This window comes from Ambystoma mexicanum, chromosome 14, assembly GCF_040938575.1.
Source record: "Ambystoma mexicanum isolate Mex_15411 chromosome 14, UKY_AmexF1_1, whole genome shotgun sequence".
Taxonomy (NCBI): Eukaryota; Metazoa; Chordata; class Amphibia; order Caudata; family Ambystomatidae; genus Ambystoma; species Ambystoma mexicanum.
Genome location: NC_090940.1, coordinates 406,217,170 through 406,233,029, shown reverse-complemented (window position 1 = coordinate 406,233,029; position 15,860 = coordinate 406,217,170). Strand labels below are relative to the sequence as shown.

Here is a 15,860-nt window from a genome sequence, read left to right as displayed (position 1 = left end):
AACAGTTTGGTCAAGTGCAGAAATTGTATACTGAGTTAAAGTCCCAGCTTCACCTCTTAATCAAAATGAGTGTTCCTAGGCAACTCACTCCACCTGTCACATTTGCCAGTGCTTAAATATTTCAAAACTGTCAGCCCCTATGAGGGATTTAGTTCTCAGGCTACACTTAAAAAAACTTCACTCATAGTTTCATTAGCTATCGTGTTGATTTATATATAATATTAGTTATTTGTATTTATTTCTATTTATATACAGGGAAGAACAATGCTCTTTTGATCATAAAAGAACTTACAATAAATGAGAGATCAGATTTGATGGGAAGCAGTGAGCTTCTTACAATGGGGTGGGTTTGGGGGACATTCTGACCAGGTTGTGCAGAGAGTAAACGGAACAGTCACCAGGGACAATACATGGGTGGACAGACATAGATTAAGGACAATCAACAATTGACATTTTTAAGTGCAGGTAGGTTGTACGGCCAGATGTGTTAAGAATGTGACCACAATAGATGAAGTGCTAGAGTGGAAGCAGAGAAACTGAGGGGCAGAGGCAGGTTAGAGGCAAGGAAAAATATTAGCTTGAAGACCGATTAGAGGTAGGTTAAGAGGGTAACTCAGAGGCAAGGAGGTAGGCTTTCAGTTTGGTTTTGAACAAATCATGTGTGGACGGTTTCACGGATGTCCAGGGAAGAGAATTCCATGCAAGTGGAGCAAGAAGAGAGAAAAAGTGAAAGCGAGAGGAAGCACAGGGAGGGCGAGGTGCCACAAGGGTAGACAAGGAGGCAGTGGGGAGATTTACGAGAATAAGCTTGGAGAGGAGGATAGATACTGTGGTGCCTTCTCGTGGATAGATTTGTGGATTAGGAGAAGACATTTAGATATGGCCCTGTTTTGCATCATCAGCCATTCCATTCCGCCTGTTGACGGTAAGAGGAAGTAGGTGTGAAGGGAGGAAGTTCAAAGAGTTCGGATTTGCCAAGTTAATGATCTTGTCAAGAGGACGGAAAGCGTGGTTGGGGAGACCAAAAAGGATGCTGTGACAGTAGTCCAGTTTAGAGAAGGTAAGAGTGATTAAGAGATGCTTGGCAGTGTTGAAATGAAGTAGGTGCCTGATTTTCCTGATTTATTTTTTACATTTATAAAGCGCTCACACAGCCCGCAGGCATCGGGGCGCTGTTACAGGAATTGTTTGTTTTTCTTAGTTGCGTAATTGTGTATTTTTTTTTTGTCTTAGTTACGTATTTATAACGCGCTTAAACACCCAGAGGTTTCTAAGCGCGGACCCGGGGATCGAACCTGTTGTTGCTTCATGTCGTCTTGCTTCCAAGACGCGCACGCTGCCGCTGAGCCATCCTCCCGCGACGATAGGAGGTTGAGGCGAGCCGCTGTTGCAGTTTTGGAGCTGAAAGTACAAAAGATCTGAGAAGGGTCATAGATGATGCTGAGGTTTCTAGCTGAAGAGGAGTAATAGAGAGTGTCAAGTGGGAACTGGATAGGCAGAGGAAGAGATGAGAGTATTTTACAGGGAAGAAGAGCGCCTCTGTTATGGTAGAATTTAACATCCGAGAGAGTGAAGCTATCCAATATTTAATGACGGAGAGACAGTTGTGAGCATTGATTTATCGCACAACACAAAGTCATTAGTTGATTTGCTCACTAAAAGCAATAGCACTTGAAAAACCAGGGTCCTTTTCTAATCACAGTTGAAGTCCCTATATGTGCACCTTGCTGGTAGCTTCTAATCAGTCACCACTGTCTATGGTATGATATGTGTACCTTTCTCGTTTCTTCCCATCTGTCTGCTCTGTCAAGGCTTGAACACTTTCATATTCTATGAGACTGCTAATACGAGCTCTGTGTCTGGGCTGGGGTATGTGTACCTTTCTCGTTTCTTCCCATCTGTCTGCTCTGTCCATGCTTCAACACTTGTATATTCTATGAGGCTGCTAATCCGAGCTCTGTGTCTGGGCTGGGGTATGTGTACCTTTCCGGTTTCTTCCCATCTGTCTGCTCTGTCCACGCTTCAACACTTGTATATTCTATAAAGCTGCTAATCCGAGCTCTGTGTCTGGCCTGGGGTATGTGTACCTTTCTCGTTTCTTCCCATCTGTCCGCTCTGTCCACGCTTGAACACTTGTATATTCTATGAGGCTGCTAATCCGAGCTCTGTGTCTGGGCTGGGGTATGTGTACCTTTCTCGCTTCTTCCCATCTGTCCGCTCTGTCCATGCTTCAACCCTTTTATGTTCTATGAGGCTGCTAATCCGAGTTATGTGTCTGTGCTCAGTTAAAAGTTCCTTTTTCATACAGGTACCGATGTGTGCCCTGCATTTATGCTACGGCCAGTATACTTTACTTGTGGCTGCTGCTGGTAAAAAAGTGCCATATGCCTATATAAGAACACAAGTACCCTGGTCAAAAACCTCCAATGTTGCCTTAGATATGAATGCCACTTGTTTATTACTCCGATTCCATTAGGCAGGGGGGATTAAAGGGAGTGCACTAGTTTATTGCATTAACAAAGATTCCTTAATTTCTTTAGTACCATGAGCGAAGGTGTCTGATCCGTGGATACTTTAAGATGGCCATGTAGGTAGCAGACTATAGCAGAACATAGACAATCAGACCACTAAACGGAGCCAACGGGGGACATGGCTACAGCAGAACACTTCAATAAATAGGAGAAAGTACAGTGAGTGGCATTCAGAGCTCATGGCCCCAGCAGATCCCTAAGAACAGAAACATACACCGGGTGTTGCCAGCCGGTAACCCTGTGCTGCACTCTACATGGGATATATTCCCAGGTACATTTATGGCCAATTGGGAACAGGGGCCTCCCTGGAAACAGCAGTCCCAATTGATCAATACAACAAAAACATTTGGCTGTTTAGATTTCAAAATTAAATTTCCTCACGTTAATCAAGTGATGCACATCTGTGCATAAATAAGCCTGTCCTCCCGATTTAGCACACTCAAGAGCCAACAAGACTGCAGATACAGGTCGAACAGGTAAACAAAATATTAATTTATAACAAAATTCAAAGACAACACACTGGTTAAGCGACAGTGTGCAAAACACAAGATAATGAAAAGGCATTCATCAATACAGTTGAATACAGTGTCATGTCCAAGCTGCTAGTCTACTCTAATAAACCAAAACATTTAATTGAATTCATGCATTCAGGCGAATAACAGAAAAGTACTTCATCAAATTAATATATATGCATCTCATACATATGAGCAGCAAAATTCCTTCTGCCCAGCAGATCCCTGAAATACATAGACTGAGAATCCACGATAAGTGGCACCCACAGAGGACCCGCGATAAGTGGCACCCAGAGCACAGGGCCCCAGCAGATCCCTGAAATAAATAGACTGAGAATCCACGATAAGTGGCACCCACAGAGGACCCGCGATAAGTGGCACCCAGAGCACAGGGCCCCAGCAGATCCCTGAAATAAATAGACCGAGAATCCACGATAAGTGGCACCCACAGAGGACCCGCGATAAGTGGCACCCAGAGCACAGGGCCCCAGCAGATCCCTGAAATACATAGACCGAGAATCCACGATAAGTGGCACCCACAGAGGACCCGCGATAAGTGGCACCCAGAGCACAGGGCCCCAGCAGATCCCTGAAATAAATAGACCGAGAATCCACGATAAGTGGCACCCACAGAGGACCCGCGATAAGTGGCACCCAGAGCACAGGGCCCCAGCAGATCCCTGAAATACATAGACTGAGAATCCACGATAAGTGGCACCCACACAGGACCCGCGATAAGTGGCACCCAGAGCACAGGGCCCCAGCAGATCCCTGAAATACATAGACTGAGAATCCACGATAAGTGGCACCCACAGAGGACCCGCGATAAGTGGCACCCAGAGCACAGGGGCCCAGCAGATCCCTGAAATAAATAGACTGAGAATCCACGATAAGTGGCACCCACACAGGACCCGCGATAAGTGGCACCCAGAGCACAGGGCCCCAGCAGATCCCTGAAATAAATAGACTGAGAATCCACGATAAGTGGCACCCACACAGGACCCGCGATAAGTGGCACCCAGAGCACAGGGCCCCAGCAGATCCCTGAAATAAATAGACCGAGAATCCACGATAAGTGGCACCCACACAGGACCCGGGATAAGTGGCACCCAGAGCACAGGGCCCCAGCAGATCCCTGAAATAAATAGACCGAGAATCCACGATAAGTGGCACCCACAGAGGACCCGCGATAAATGGCACCCAGAGCACAGGGGCCCAGCAGATCCCTGAAATAAATAGACTGAGAATCCACGATAAGTGGCACCCACACAGGACCCGCGATAAGTGGCACCCAGAGCACAGTGCCCCAGCAGATCCCTGAAATAAATAGACCGAGAATCCACGATAAGTGGCACCCACAAAGGACCCGCGATAAGTGGCACCCAGAGCACAGTGCCCCAGCAGATCCCTGAAATAAATAGACCGAGAATCCACGATAAGTGGCACCCACAGAGGACCCGCGATAAATGGCACACAGAGCACAGGGCCCCAGCAGATCCCTGAAATACATAGACTGAGAATCCACGATAAGTGGCACCCACACAGGACCCGCGATAAGTGGCACCCAGAGCACAGTGCCCCAGCAGATCCCTGAAATAAATAGACTGAGAATCCACGATAAGTGGCACCCACAGAGGACCCGCAATAAGTGGCACCCAGAGCACAGGGCCCCAGCAGATCCCTGAAATAAATAGACTGAGAATCCACAATAAGTTGCACCCACAGAGGACCCACAATAAGTGGCAGCCAGAGCACAAGGCTCCAGCAGATCCCTGAAATAAATAGACCGAGAATCCACGATAAGTGGCACCCAGAGCACAGAGCCCCAGCAGATCCCTGAAATAAATAGACCGAGAATCCACGATAAGTGGCACCCACAGAGGACCCACGATAAGTGGCACCCAGAGCACAGGGCCCCAGCAGATCCCGGAAATAAACAAACCAAGAATCCAGGAGAAGAGGCGTCCACAGAGGACCCATGATAAGTGGCACCCAGAGCACAGGGCCCCAGCAGATCCCTGAAATACATAGACTGAGAATCCACGATAAGTGGCACCCACAGAGGACCCGCGATAAGTGGCACCCAGAGCACAGGGCCCCAGCAGATCCCTGAAATAAATAGACTGAGAATCCACGATAAGTGGCACCCACACAGGACCCGCGATAAGTGGCACCCAGAGCACAGGGCCCCAGCAGATCCCTGAAATAAATAGACCGAGAATCCACGATAAGTGGCACCCACACAGGACCCGCGATAAGTGGCACCCAGAGCACAGTGCCCCAGCAGATCCCTGAAATAAATAGACCGAGAATCCACGATAAGTGGCACCCACAGAGGACCCGCGATAAATGGCACCCAGAGCACAGGGGCCCAGCAGATCCCTGAAATAAATAGACTGAGAATCCACGATAAGTGGCACCCACAGAGGACCCACAATAAGTGGCACCCAGAGCACAGGGCCCCAGCAGATCCCTGAAATAAATAGACTGAGAATCCACAATAAGTTGCACCCACAGAGGACCCACAATAAGTGGCAGCCAGAGCACAAGGCTCCAGCAGATCCCTGAAATAAATAGACCGAGAATCCACGATAAGTGGCACCCAGAGCACAGAGCCCCAGCAGATCCCTGAAATAAATAGACCGAGAATCCACGATAAGTGGCACCCACAGAGGACCCACGATAAGTGGCACCCAGAGCACAGGGCCCCAGCAGATCCCGGAAATAAACAAACCAAGAATCCAGGAGAAGAGGCGTCCACAGAGGACCCATGATAAGTGGCACCCAGAGCATAGGGCCCCAGCAGATCCCTGAAATAAATAGACCGAGAATCCACGATAAGTGGCACCCACAGAGGACCCACAATAAGTGGCACCCAGAGCACAGGGCCCCAGCAGATCCCTGAAATAAATAGACCGAGAATCCACGATAAGTGGCACCCACAGAGGACACACTATAAGTGGCACCCAGAGCACAGGGCCCCAGCAGATCCCTGAAATAAATAGACCAAAAATCCACGATAAGTGGCACCCAGAGCACAGGGCCCCAGCAGATCCCTGAAATAAATAGACTGAGAATCCACGATAAGTGGCACCCACAGAGGACCCGCGATAAGGGGCATCCAGAGCACAGGGCCCCAGCAGATCCCTGAAATAAATAGACCGAGAATCCACGATAAGTGGCACCCACAGAGGACCCACGATAAGTGGCACCCAGAGCACAGGGCCCCAGCAGATCCCTGAAATAAACAGACCAAGAATCCAGGAGAAGAGGCGCCCACAGAGGACCCACGATAAGTGGCACCCAGAGCACAGGGCCCCAGCAGATCCCTGAAATAAATAGACCGAGAATCCACGATAAGTGCACCCACAGAGGATCCACGATATGTGGCACCCAGAGCACAGGGCCCCAGCAGATCCCTGAAATAAATAGACCGAGAATCCACGATAAGTGGCACCCACAGAGGACCCACGGTAAGTGGCACCCAGAGCACAGGGCCCCAGCAGATCCCTGAAATAAATAGACCGAGAATCCACGATAAGTGGCACCCACAGAGGATCCATGATATGTGGCACCCAGAGCAGAGGGCCCCAGCAGATCCCTGAAATAAATAGACCGAGAATCCACGATAAGTGGCACCCACAGAGGATCCACGATAAGTGGCACCCAGAGCACAATCGGCCCAGCAGATCCCTGAAATAAATAGACCGAGAATCCACGATAAGTGGCACCCAGAGCACAGAGCCCCAGCAGATCCCTGAAATAAACAGACCAAGAATCCAGGAGAAGAGGCGCCCACAGCACAGGTAAACCACAGGGCGTGGAAGGAGTCGTGACCCGCCCACAGGGCACCAGGCGACTGGCGCAATTGATGAAAGCGGGGACAATCAGTTTAATGAACGATGTTTTGTCCCCCCTCCCCCCACCCCCGCCCGATCTTCCAGGTTGCATTTTCCGATCTTGGTGACTTGGGCAGCTGTCGAATGATGCGAGGGGACTTAGGAGGCACAGATGGATGGTAGTGAGCCCATTTTGAAACAAATGTCTGTGTCAAGGAAGGGGGCAACTAAAAATCCCCGACTTACAAAGAGCGACACGCGCCGCAAAGTGGGGATTTGGGTGGGAAACACCGCTATCACGTCAGTCATTTTCCAATGGCCTAAAGGAGTGGTCGCAGATCGCCACTCCCGGCGTCCCTTGGTGTCACGCGGGAGCGGGAAGTAAAGCACCGGGGCTCGTGGGGGATCTGGGAACATGACAGTAACTCATTAACCCGGGGCCAGGAGGCACGCGGGCGCCGGGGGTCACGGGGCGGGCGAGGGGTGTGCAGTGAGTGGGGCGCAGAAGCTAGCAAGGCGGGCTACACGGAAGCGGCCCTCGAGTTCAGCACAAGGAGAGGGGGTCGCTGTGGAGGGACACGGTGCACTGGGCTGCACCATGCTCGGGGTGGGGGGGTACACAAGTACGCTTGAGTTCATCACTCTGAGCTTCTAGAGGTTATGGCGCAGTTAAGGGGGATAGGAGGGTACAGAATATACGGCCTGGTGGACAGTGGGTGGCAATGGCAAGGGCGATGTCCACCAGATCCGAATGGGGTGTGCTGGCATAATCCTAAATTATAGCACGGGCACCATGCATGGGGGAGCAGGGGCGTGCTGCAGAAATACTGCATGGCAGCCAACACAGCAGAGCCCCAGAAACAAAGGGGGCGCAATGTTCCCGAGCCGCACATGCAGGGAGATGGAGAGGGGCTCGACACCCCACGGAGGGGATGGAACACTTCGCCGGCTCGTGCTCACCAACAGTAAAGTTTGACGCTTTGTGGCAGATGGAGGGGGCTGCACTGTAGTTTAGTGGGGGGCGGGAAAGGGTACAGCTCCATAGGAGGCCGGGACGGAGCAGATGGCTAGCACGCGGAGGCCAGGGGCACTAGAAGACACCCACCACGATGGCTCAGAAGGACTGGCAGCGGGTGTGCCCTGGAGGGAGCCCTGCAAACCTTGAGGGGAAAGCAGACTAAATAGGTGCGGAAGCGCAAAAATTCCGCGCACGGAATGGTAAATATGACGGACATGAACAACGGCTATGGCGCCCAATTCAAGTAAAGGGAAAAACCGAGAAGGGGCACGGAGTGGGCGTATACATTATAAGGAAGCAGGTGGGGAGTGGGCACGCATAAAGTGGACGTACAACAGGTGGTAGGTTCTTAGAGGAGGCTCAGGTTTATGTCCCAATTATTGGCACAGGAGGAAGCGTTGAGCTGCATGTAGTGAGTGCCACGGTGGGCACGTGATGGCATAAAGAGTAGCCGATGCTGGGTAGGGGCGGCATGGAGGGTGGCTGCCTCTGCATATGACGATATGTATCCAGTGATGGCAAGGTAGGAACCTATTGGCGTTATGTGATGACACAAAAAGAGCAGGTAGCGCACCATGCTGGCATTGAAGTGTGTGAGGTGGGCGACTGGGGAAGACGCTAGAGAGAGGGGGGCGGGGGACGGCAGAACATAGACGGCGTGACACAGCAGAAATGGGAATGTTACGGGTGATGGATGGCACACAGAGAAGGAGGTAGATTCTACCTAATGGCATAGCAGAAGGCCACTGGTGGCAGGCGTTGGCAGGGGAGGACAGGGGTGTGTGCAGTACAGACAGGCGCGGTGTGATGGTGGAGAGACAGGTGTTAAGTGGTGGCAGAGGCGGACAGCAGCTTTAACTTGTGGCAGGTGATGGTACAGATGGTATGCGATGGCATAGCACCTGGCAGGATGCGCGAGCCTGGGTGGCATGCGCCCATAAGTGCTAGACGGCGCTTTACAGCCAGCCCTCCCAAGCCGCTAGAAGTGCCGCCTGCTCTGCGGGGGGTGGCATGTGCCCGCGGGCCGCTCGCTCGGCCTCATGCAGCCCCTCGGTCCCCGTGCACGTGTTGCGGAAAGCCGCGCAGGCCGAGCCCCCACCACCCCGCAGCCCCCGCCTGGCAGCGCCTGGAGCTCGAGTCCAGTCAGCGCAGCAACTTATCAACTACGCAGCGACAAATGCACGGGCCGGAGACCCGCCGCCCCCACCCAGGGGCGGGCACGCTGGGGCCGCGCCCGGGGAGGAACCAAACTTGTGCCGGGGCTGAGAGGGCGCGACTCATTCCGGGGGTCTCCTTCAACCTGCTGCGCGGAGGGCGCCGGACCACAGTGCGTGGAGCACACCCACAACACCAGCCCCCCCCCCCACCCCCCCTGCCCCCATAGGCTGCACCCCGGAACCGGCAGCTAGTCCCGGGCGCCGCTGCTGACCCGCACGCCGGGGGCTCAGCGCGGGCACTGCCCCGGTGCCAGCCGCGCTGGGCACAGGCGGAGCCGCAGCCCTGCCCGCCGCTGCGGGGGCACCCGGGGAACTGCTCCTAGGAGGCTGGGCGCCACGGACGCTCCTCTCTTACCTGCGGCCGCAGACCCGGGCCACTCGGGCCCCTCAGCTCGGGCACCGCGCACATCCCAGGTGTCCCGCAGGCGCCATCTTTCCGGGTGTTTTTTTTCTGCTCGCAAAGTCAATTTGCATTAAAAACAGAGGAGGGAAACGAGCTGCGAGCAGCTGCCATCTGGAGGGAGGAGGAGGAGGAGTGAGGAGCAGGCTCTCGCAACCAGGGGGCGGAGGAAGCTCGGAGCCAGCGCCGCTGCTGCTGCTGCAGTGTCCCCCCACTGGCGGCTGCCACGGTGCCCCCGGGTGCTCGCGCAGAGGACCGTGCCGGGGCACTGCCACCACAGTCTTGTCTATCTGAGGGATTGCTGACTGTCCACTGAACACCGGCTGTGTGTGTGTGTGGGTCTCACCGGACCTTCTGTCTCTAGTACCCCACTCTATATCTCCCTCTCGCGTGCACACACCCCGAGATGTGTTCCTCACACACCCTCCGGACAGTGCACCTCACTGAGACGAGGCTGCCGGACACGGTGGGAAGTGTATCTCGCTCACACATACACACACACACACACACACACACTGAGATATGCATCTTTCATACATCTCACACACACACCCTGAAATGTAAATGGCACCCACTGCACAGCCTATCGCCCGCACACACCCCGAGGTGTGTTCCTCACACACCCTCCGGACAGTGCACCTCACTGAGATGAGGCTGCCGGACACGGTGGGAAGTGTATCTCGCTCTCACACACACACTGAGATATGCATCTTTCATACATCTCACACACACACACCCTGAAATGTAAATGGCACCCACTGCACAGCCTATCGCCCGCACACACCCCGAGGTGTGTTCCTCACACACCCTCCGGACAGTGCACCTCACTGACACGAGGCTGCCGGACACGGTGGGAAGTGTATCTCGCTCACACATACACACACACACACACACTGAGATATGCATCTTTCATACATCTCACACACACACCCTGAAATGTAAATGGCACCCACTGCACAGCCTATCGCCCGCACACACCCCGAGGTGTGTTCCTCACACACCCTCCGGACAGTGCACCTCACTGAGATGAGGCTGCCGGACACGGTGGGAAGTGTATCTCGCTCTCACACACACACTGCGATATGCATCTTTCATACATCACACACACACACCCTGAAATGTAAATGGCACCCACTGCACAGCCTATCGCCCGCACATACCCTGAGGTGTGTATCTCACACCTCAGTGAGATCTTTCACAAACCGGACAGAGCATCTCTCTCACACTCTGAGAGGTCCTTCTCACTTATTAAAAAGTGTATCTCACTCACACACTGGGATGTGTATCTCTCAAACACAGCACAGCGGGTGCTCAAACGCCCGAGAAGTGTATTTTCCCCGCACTAAACAGTGAATATCACTCACACCCGGAGCTATGTATCTCGCACTCCCCAGGTTGAGCATGTCGCCCACACAGGTCTGTTAGATGATGCATATCGCACTCTGCTGACCGTGCATTCTCTCCCTGTCACTGTATTTATCCCCCGGGAGATCTATCGCAGAGAGTTCTGCACATTCCCCCGAAAAGGCAGTGTGTCTCCTCGCACCCAGCGCCGCGCTTCCCTCACGCGCATGCCTGTGTGCCTCGCGCGTCGGGCTGTGTATTGCGGGCACAGCGGTCTGTGTATCCCGCACACAGCAAGCAGTCTGTGTAGGTGTCCACACCAGGCTGTGTGCTCCTCACCTTCCGAACGGTGTAGCTCTCCGTGAAACAGGGCTGTGTGTATTTCACAGAGGGTCGTGTAACCCTCGCACCCCGCCCCCGCCTCTGTATATGGCTCACAGTGTGTTTAGGCGTCAGAACCCGACTACATATGACTCACACCTGTGCTGTGTATTATACAGCCGCCGCTGTATCTGCTACACGCCGGCGGTGTATCACTCACACACTAAAGCGTGCCCGTGTCACACCACGACGCCCCAGGCACCCCACACCTCCAACACAGAAACACACACACATCGGGCTGTATCTCTTATGCAAATATATGTGCGGCTCTCCCACACGGCACGGTGTATCTCACCCACCCGCTGGTGTACCTTCTACATGACGAGGGATGTACATCACACACAAGAGCGCATGAGGTTGTGTATCCGCTGCACACCAAGCTGCATATAAAAGCACCGAGCTGTGTAGCCAGTTGTGTATCTCACAAGCACCAACAGCCCGACACTCTGTCACACACAGGGCCACGCATCAGTCTCATAGCAGGCTGTATCACACACCGATCTGTGTATCTAGCTCCCAGTTTTGTGCGTGTGATCTTCAGGCATTGAACTGCACAGGTCTCCTACTGCAAGTTGTGTATCTTTCGGAGTGTGCACCTCTCCTTCAGTGAGCTGCCTCCGTCATAGCATGCATCAGTCACGCAGCAAGGACGCAGTGTACCTCTCTCGTTGTGTATTTCTCACAGATTGCACTGGTGAGCTTTCGCACACCTAGCCGCACAGCTCTCACTCAAGGGCCTTGCATCTCTCTCCCAGATAAGGCTGTGTCTAGATGCTGTGTGGTGTGTCACACAGTGGATGGGTATCTCCTCCTCACTGAGCTGCTATGTAACTAACTGTCATGAGACTGGCCAAGAGGACTCCCCCTTCCCAGGTATCAAATCACATGGCTCCTCCCATTTTCTCTCATAATCAAGCTGCAAGGAACGCCATTGATACGATAGGTTATTGATAACGCGGACCCGGGGATCGAACCTGTGTTGCTTCGTGTCGTCTCATCTCGCTTCCAAGGCGAGCACGTTGCTCCTAAGCTATCCCGCCGAGAGGCAAATACGAAAAAATGTCATAAAATACACATGCCATAAAAACACATTCTTTGTTGGTTCAAAATAACTAATATAGAAAATCTCCATTTAAAATGAACCATAATCTCAAAATCACCATGTAAAATTAACAATAATTATAAAAATATATGTTCTCGTTCACATCTCAGATATTTAATTTGACGTCCTTAAATGAGTGCTGAGTGGTGTAAAGTGGCCCTGGACCCTGCTTCTCCCTCGCCAGGCCCTCTTCCTGTTCAGGGATGAAGACACGGCAACAGCACTGCATTCCCAGCCAGGCCGGTTACATACATGGAAGGAAGGCATTCACTGCAGCACTCACTTTAACACTTTTAAAAAGAGGAATGAGACATGCATGCCTTAACAATCCGGGGTTATAGGGCAGAAAAACAGGACATTCATTTTATCCAATTTTGCGTGTAAACACACAGGGCAGTGACTGGAATCTGACATGCTCCATGATGAAGTAACATTATTTAACGCAATATCTCAGAATCTTAACTGAAAAATGAGACATTTGACATATAGGAACACTGAAATTGTTCACCACACAATACATAGTAAGCAGGTAACAATGTTTGGTGGCATCTGTAGAATACAGGGTGAGGAAAAATGTGAGAGCGGCACTCCAAACACTGAAAGACTGTATATTTCACAACAAGGGAGCGAGACATATTGAAATAGTGCACGGGGGAGAGACTGCACAAAGATTTTTGGGCTGACTGCACAAAATTCGCCGTGAGTGTAAAAGATCGCTTTAATGTGACAAGCCTTGGCTTACAAAAACACGCTAACCTAGCTTCCTGGCCTTACACAATAATAGATCAATTAACAATAGGCAAAAACAAATAACTAAATAAACAATTCAAATTCATCACTTCCTGTCCCTTGCTCCCTCCCTTCCCCCTCAATTCCTCTCAACCTTCATTCCCTCTTTCTCTCATCTTCTCCCAGAGGCCACGCCCCTCCTTCTTCAATAACTCTCCCCCATCTTTGTACCCCTGGGGTAGCCTGTAAGTGCAAACAGCACTACCCACCCTCCTCACCGCGATAATAATCCTTCGGCTTCAACCAATCATCATTTAACCAACTGTGTCCCCAGCTACCGCTCCACTAGCCCCAATCTCCCCAATTTCTGAAAACCCCCAAACTTACCACCAAACTCTTCCCTGAAAGGCAGGCTGACCTGCCACATCAGAAACAAAGAACATTACAGTACAAATATTCCTTTCTCTCTAGCGCCCTGACCTGCCACCAAAAGGAACCACCTGCTCTCTAATATTACACACTGCCCCTTAACCTGTGCACCCCTAAACCAACGTTAACAGGGGCATGGGTGGGCAACACGGAACAGCGTTAACCACCAAAAGTTTGAGGACCTTCACCGACACCTGTATATATAAACACAGGGCGCAATCTATCCCTGCCTGACGCGCTTGCCGGATGCAGTGAGTGCCCAAAACCTCACCAGGGAGCAACACGTACCGCATGCTCCCCGGGGCTCCCCTTTGGGCTGACTGCACAAAATTCCCATATTCGCCATTAGTGGAAAAGGTCATTTTAATGTGACAGGCTGTGGCTTACAAAAACACACTAACCTGGCTCCCTGGCTTTACAGACTAATAGATCAATTAACAATCGCCAAAAATGACGGGGCGTGGCTAACCGCGGGATGCAGTAGACGTGCCTCTGCTCGGCTCCCGCGGCCGCACTAACATCCTGTTATAAAAAAGCCTGTTTTCCGGGGTAACGAGAGCTGGAAATACCCCGATGTGACGGTGAACATCCATGCGCACACCCGGAGTGAAGATCGAAGAGAACCGCGGTCAGATTCACCGGAGACGACCATGTGAAGTTCTGTGGCGACTTCATCTAGCCCGTCTTCGAAATGGCCACGGGCCCACACAGCTAAACATCCTGTGCATATCCAGCGAGGCCGCGCTGAGGCAGTGTCCAGCCTGCAACAGACCGGTCGATCACGGCAGAAGAAAGGTGCGGACCCAGCGGGGTCCCGGAGAGGTCCCGATCGGCGGGCGCGCTCTCGCAGGTCAGCACAGACAAGAGGGCGGCGGGAGAATCTGCCGAGGAGTGGAGTCCGGGCCTCCCGCGCCGGCTCCCGCCCTTCGGAGGGTCCGGCCGGAGCATTGGACTAGAACGGCGCCGGCAGGGAAGCCAGGAGGGCCAGCAAAGGGAGAGAGGGCCATGCACCCGTGTGAGTCCTGCCCCCCGACAACAGTCGAACAGGGAGTCCCGGAGAGAGGCCCTTCTGCCTTTCCGCTCCTGCGGGTGCCACTGATCCGGTGACATACGCGCAGACCCGTGGGCCGGTGCGGGAACTGGCGCGCCCGCAGCGGGGGATACGCCTTGCCCCGGAAGGTGTGCTGCTGCTGGGCAGCGGGCGGCTGCGACGGTGAAGGGCTCTGAGGAAGACTCCCTAGAGGCGCAGAGCTGCGTTGGCCCAGGAATAGAGGCACAGCAAGGACATACCCCCGGAGTGCAGCAGCAACAAAGGGAATGACTTACCAACAAGGTAAAAGAGCCAAGATGCACACCGGGAAGCGTGGTGCTCAGGCAAAAGCTGGCTGGACAGGCGCCCACATCGGCCCATATAGCTTATAAGGTAGACTTGGCGCCATGGGGAAGGATAGGCCGAGGAAGCTTCATGCCCAGAGCAGAATGGATCAGTACACCATTCCTCCACCCCAGCCCACTGACCACCACCCGCAATCCTCGGATGACATGGAGACGGACCAAGGAATCTCGCTGAAAGACATCATGGCCGCCATAAACGATTCCCGCACGTCCATGGAGCAGAAAATGGACGGAATAAGTATGGATGTTTCCCTCCTCAGGCACGACCTCCAAAAACTAACGGCACGCACCGGGGAGGCTGAGCAGCGCATTTCCAACACGGAGGACAGGATGACCACCATGCAACAGCAGCTCCATAACACGATATCCAAATTGAAGGTGCTGGAAGACAGAATTGAAGAGGGAGAGGGCAGGTCCAGACGCAACAATGTGCGCATCCTGGGTATACCCGAAAAGGCAGAGGGCGCCTGCATGGAACTTTTTCTAGAACAATGGCTTTCCGACCTGTACGAGCCCGATGCCTTTTCCAAGTTTATTTCCATAGAGAGGGCACACAGGGTACCCGCGGGCAGACCACCGCCTGGCACCCCCCCACGAACTGTAATAGCAAGATTCTTAAATTACAGAGACCGCGACGCCCTACTGCAACATGCGCACACCAAAGGAGCTGTCACGTTCAATGGCTCTAAAATTGCCTTTTTCCCGGATTACACGAGGGAAGTGCAAAGGGCAAGGCAATCCTTCGACTCCCTGAAAAGGCAACTACACACGATGGGAGTGAAGTACGGCCTGCTCTTCCCTGCACAACTCAAGATTTATCACAAATGCACAACAGTCAATTTTAGTGATCCTAAGGAGGCTTGGCGCTGGGCCGATCAAAACATAGAGGGAGATTGGTCCGCCCCCACGAAAATAGGGGAAGAAATCGAAGACCTCCGCCAGACCAACGGCGAGAACCCCGAC

The 15,860-nt window shown here is 52.8% G+C and overlaps 1 protein-coding gene across 2 annotated transcripts in view; it reads right to left on the bottom strand.

Annotated features, from left to right (window-relative positions):
- Positions 1–9,709, bottom strand: part of BAHD1 (bromo adjacent homology domain containing 1) — an 841,837-nt gene extending 832,128 nt beyond the window's left edge. Inside the window, exon 1 of one of the 2 annotated variants that reach the window (XM_069637539.1) lies at positions 9,473–9,709. The gene's annotated coding sequence lies outside the window, so the exon portion shown is untranslated. The remainder of the gene's footprint in view (positions 1–9,472) is intronic. The other variant, XM_069637538.1, reaches the window with a different exon arrangement.
- Positions 9,710–15,860: the final 6,151 nt, after the last annotated feature.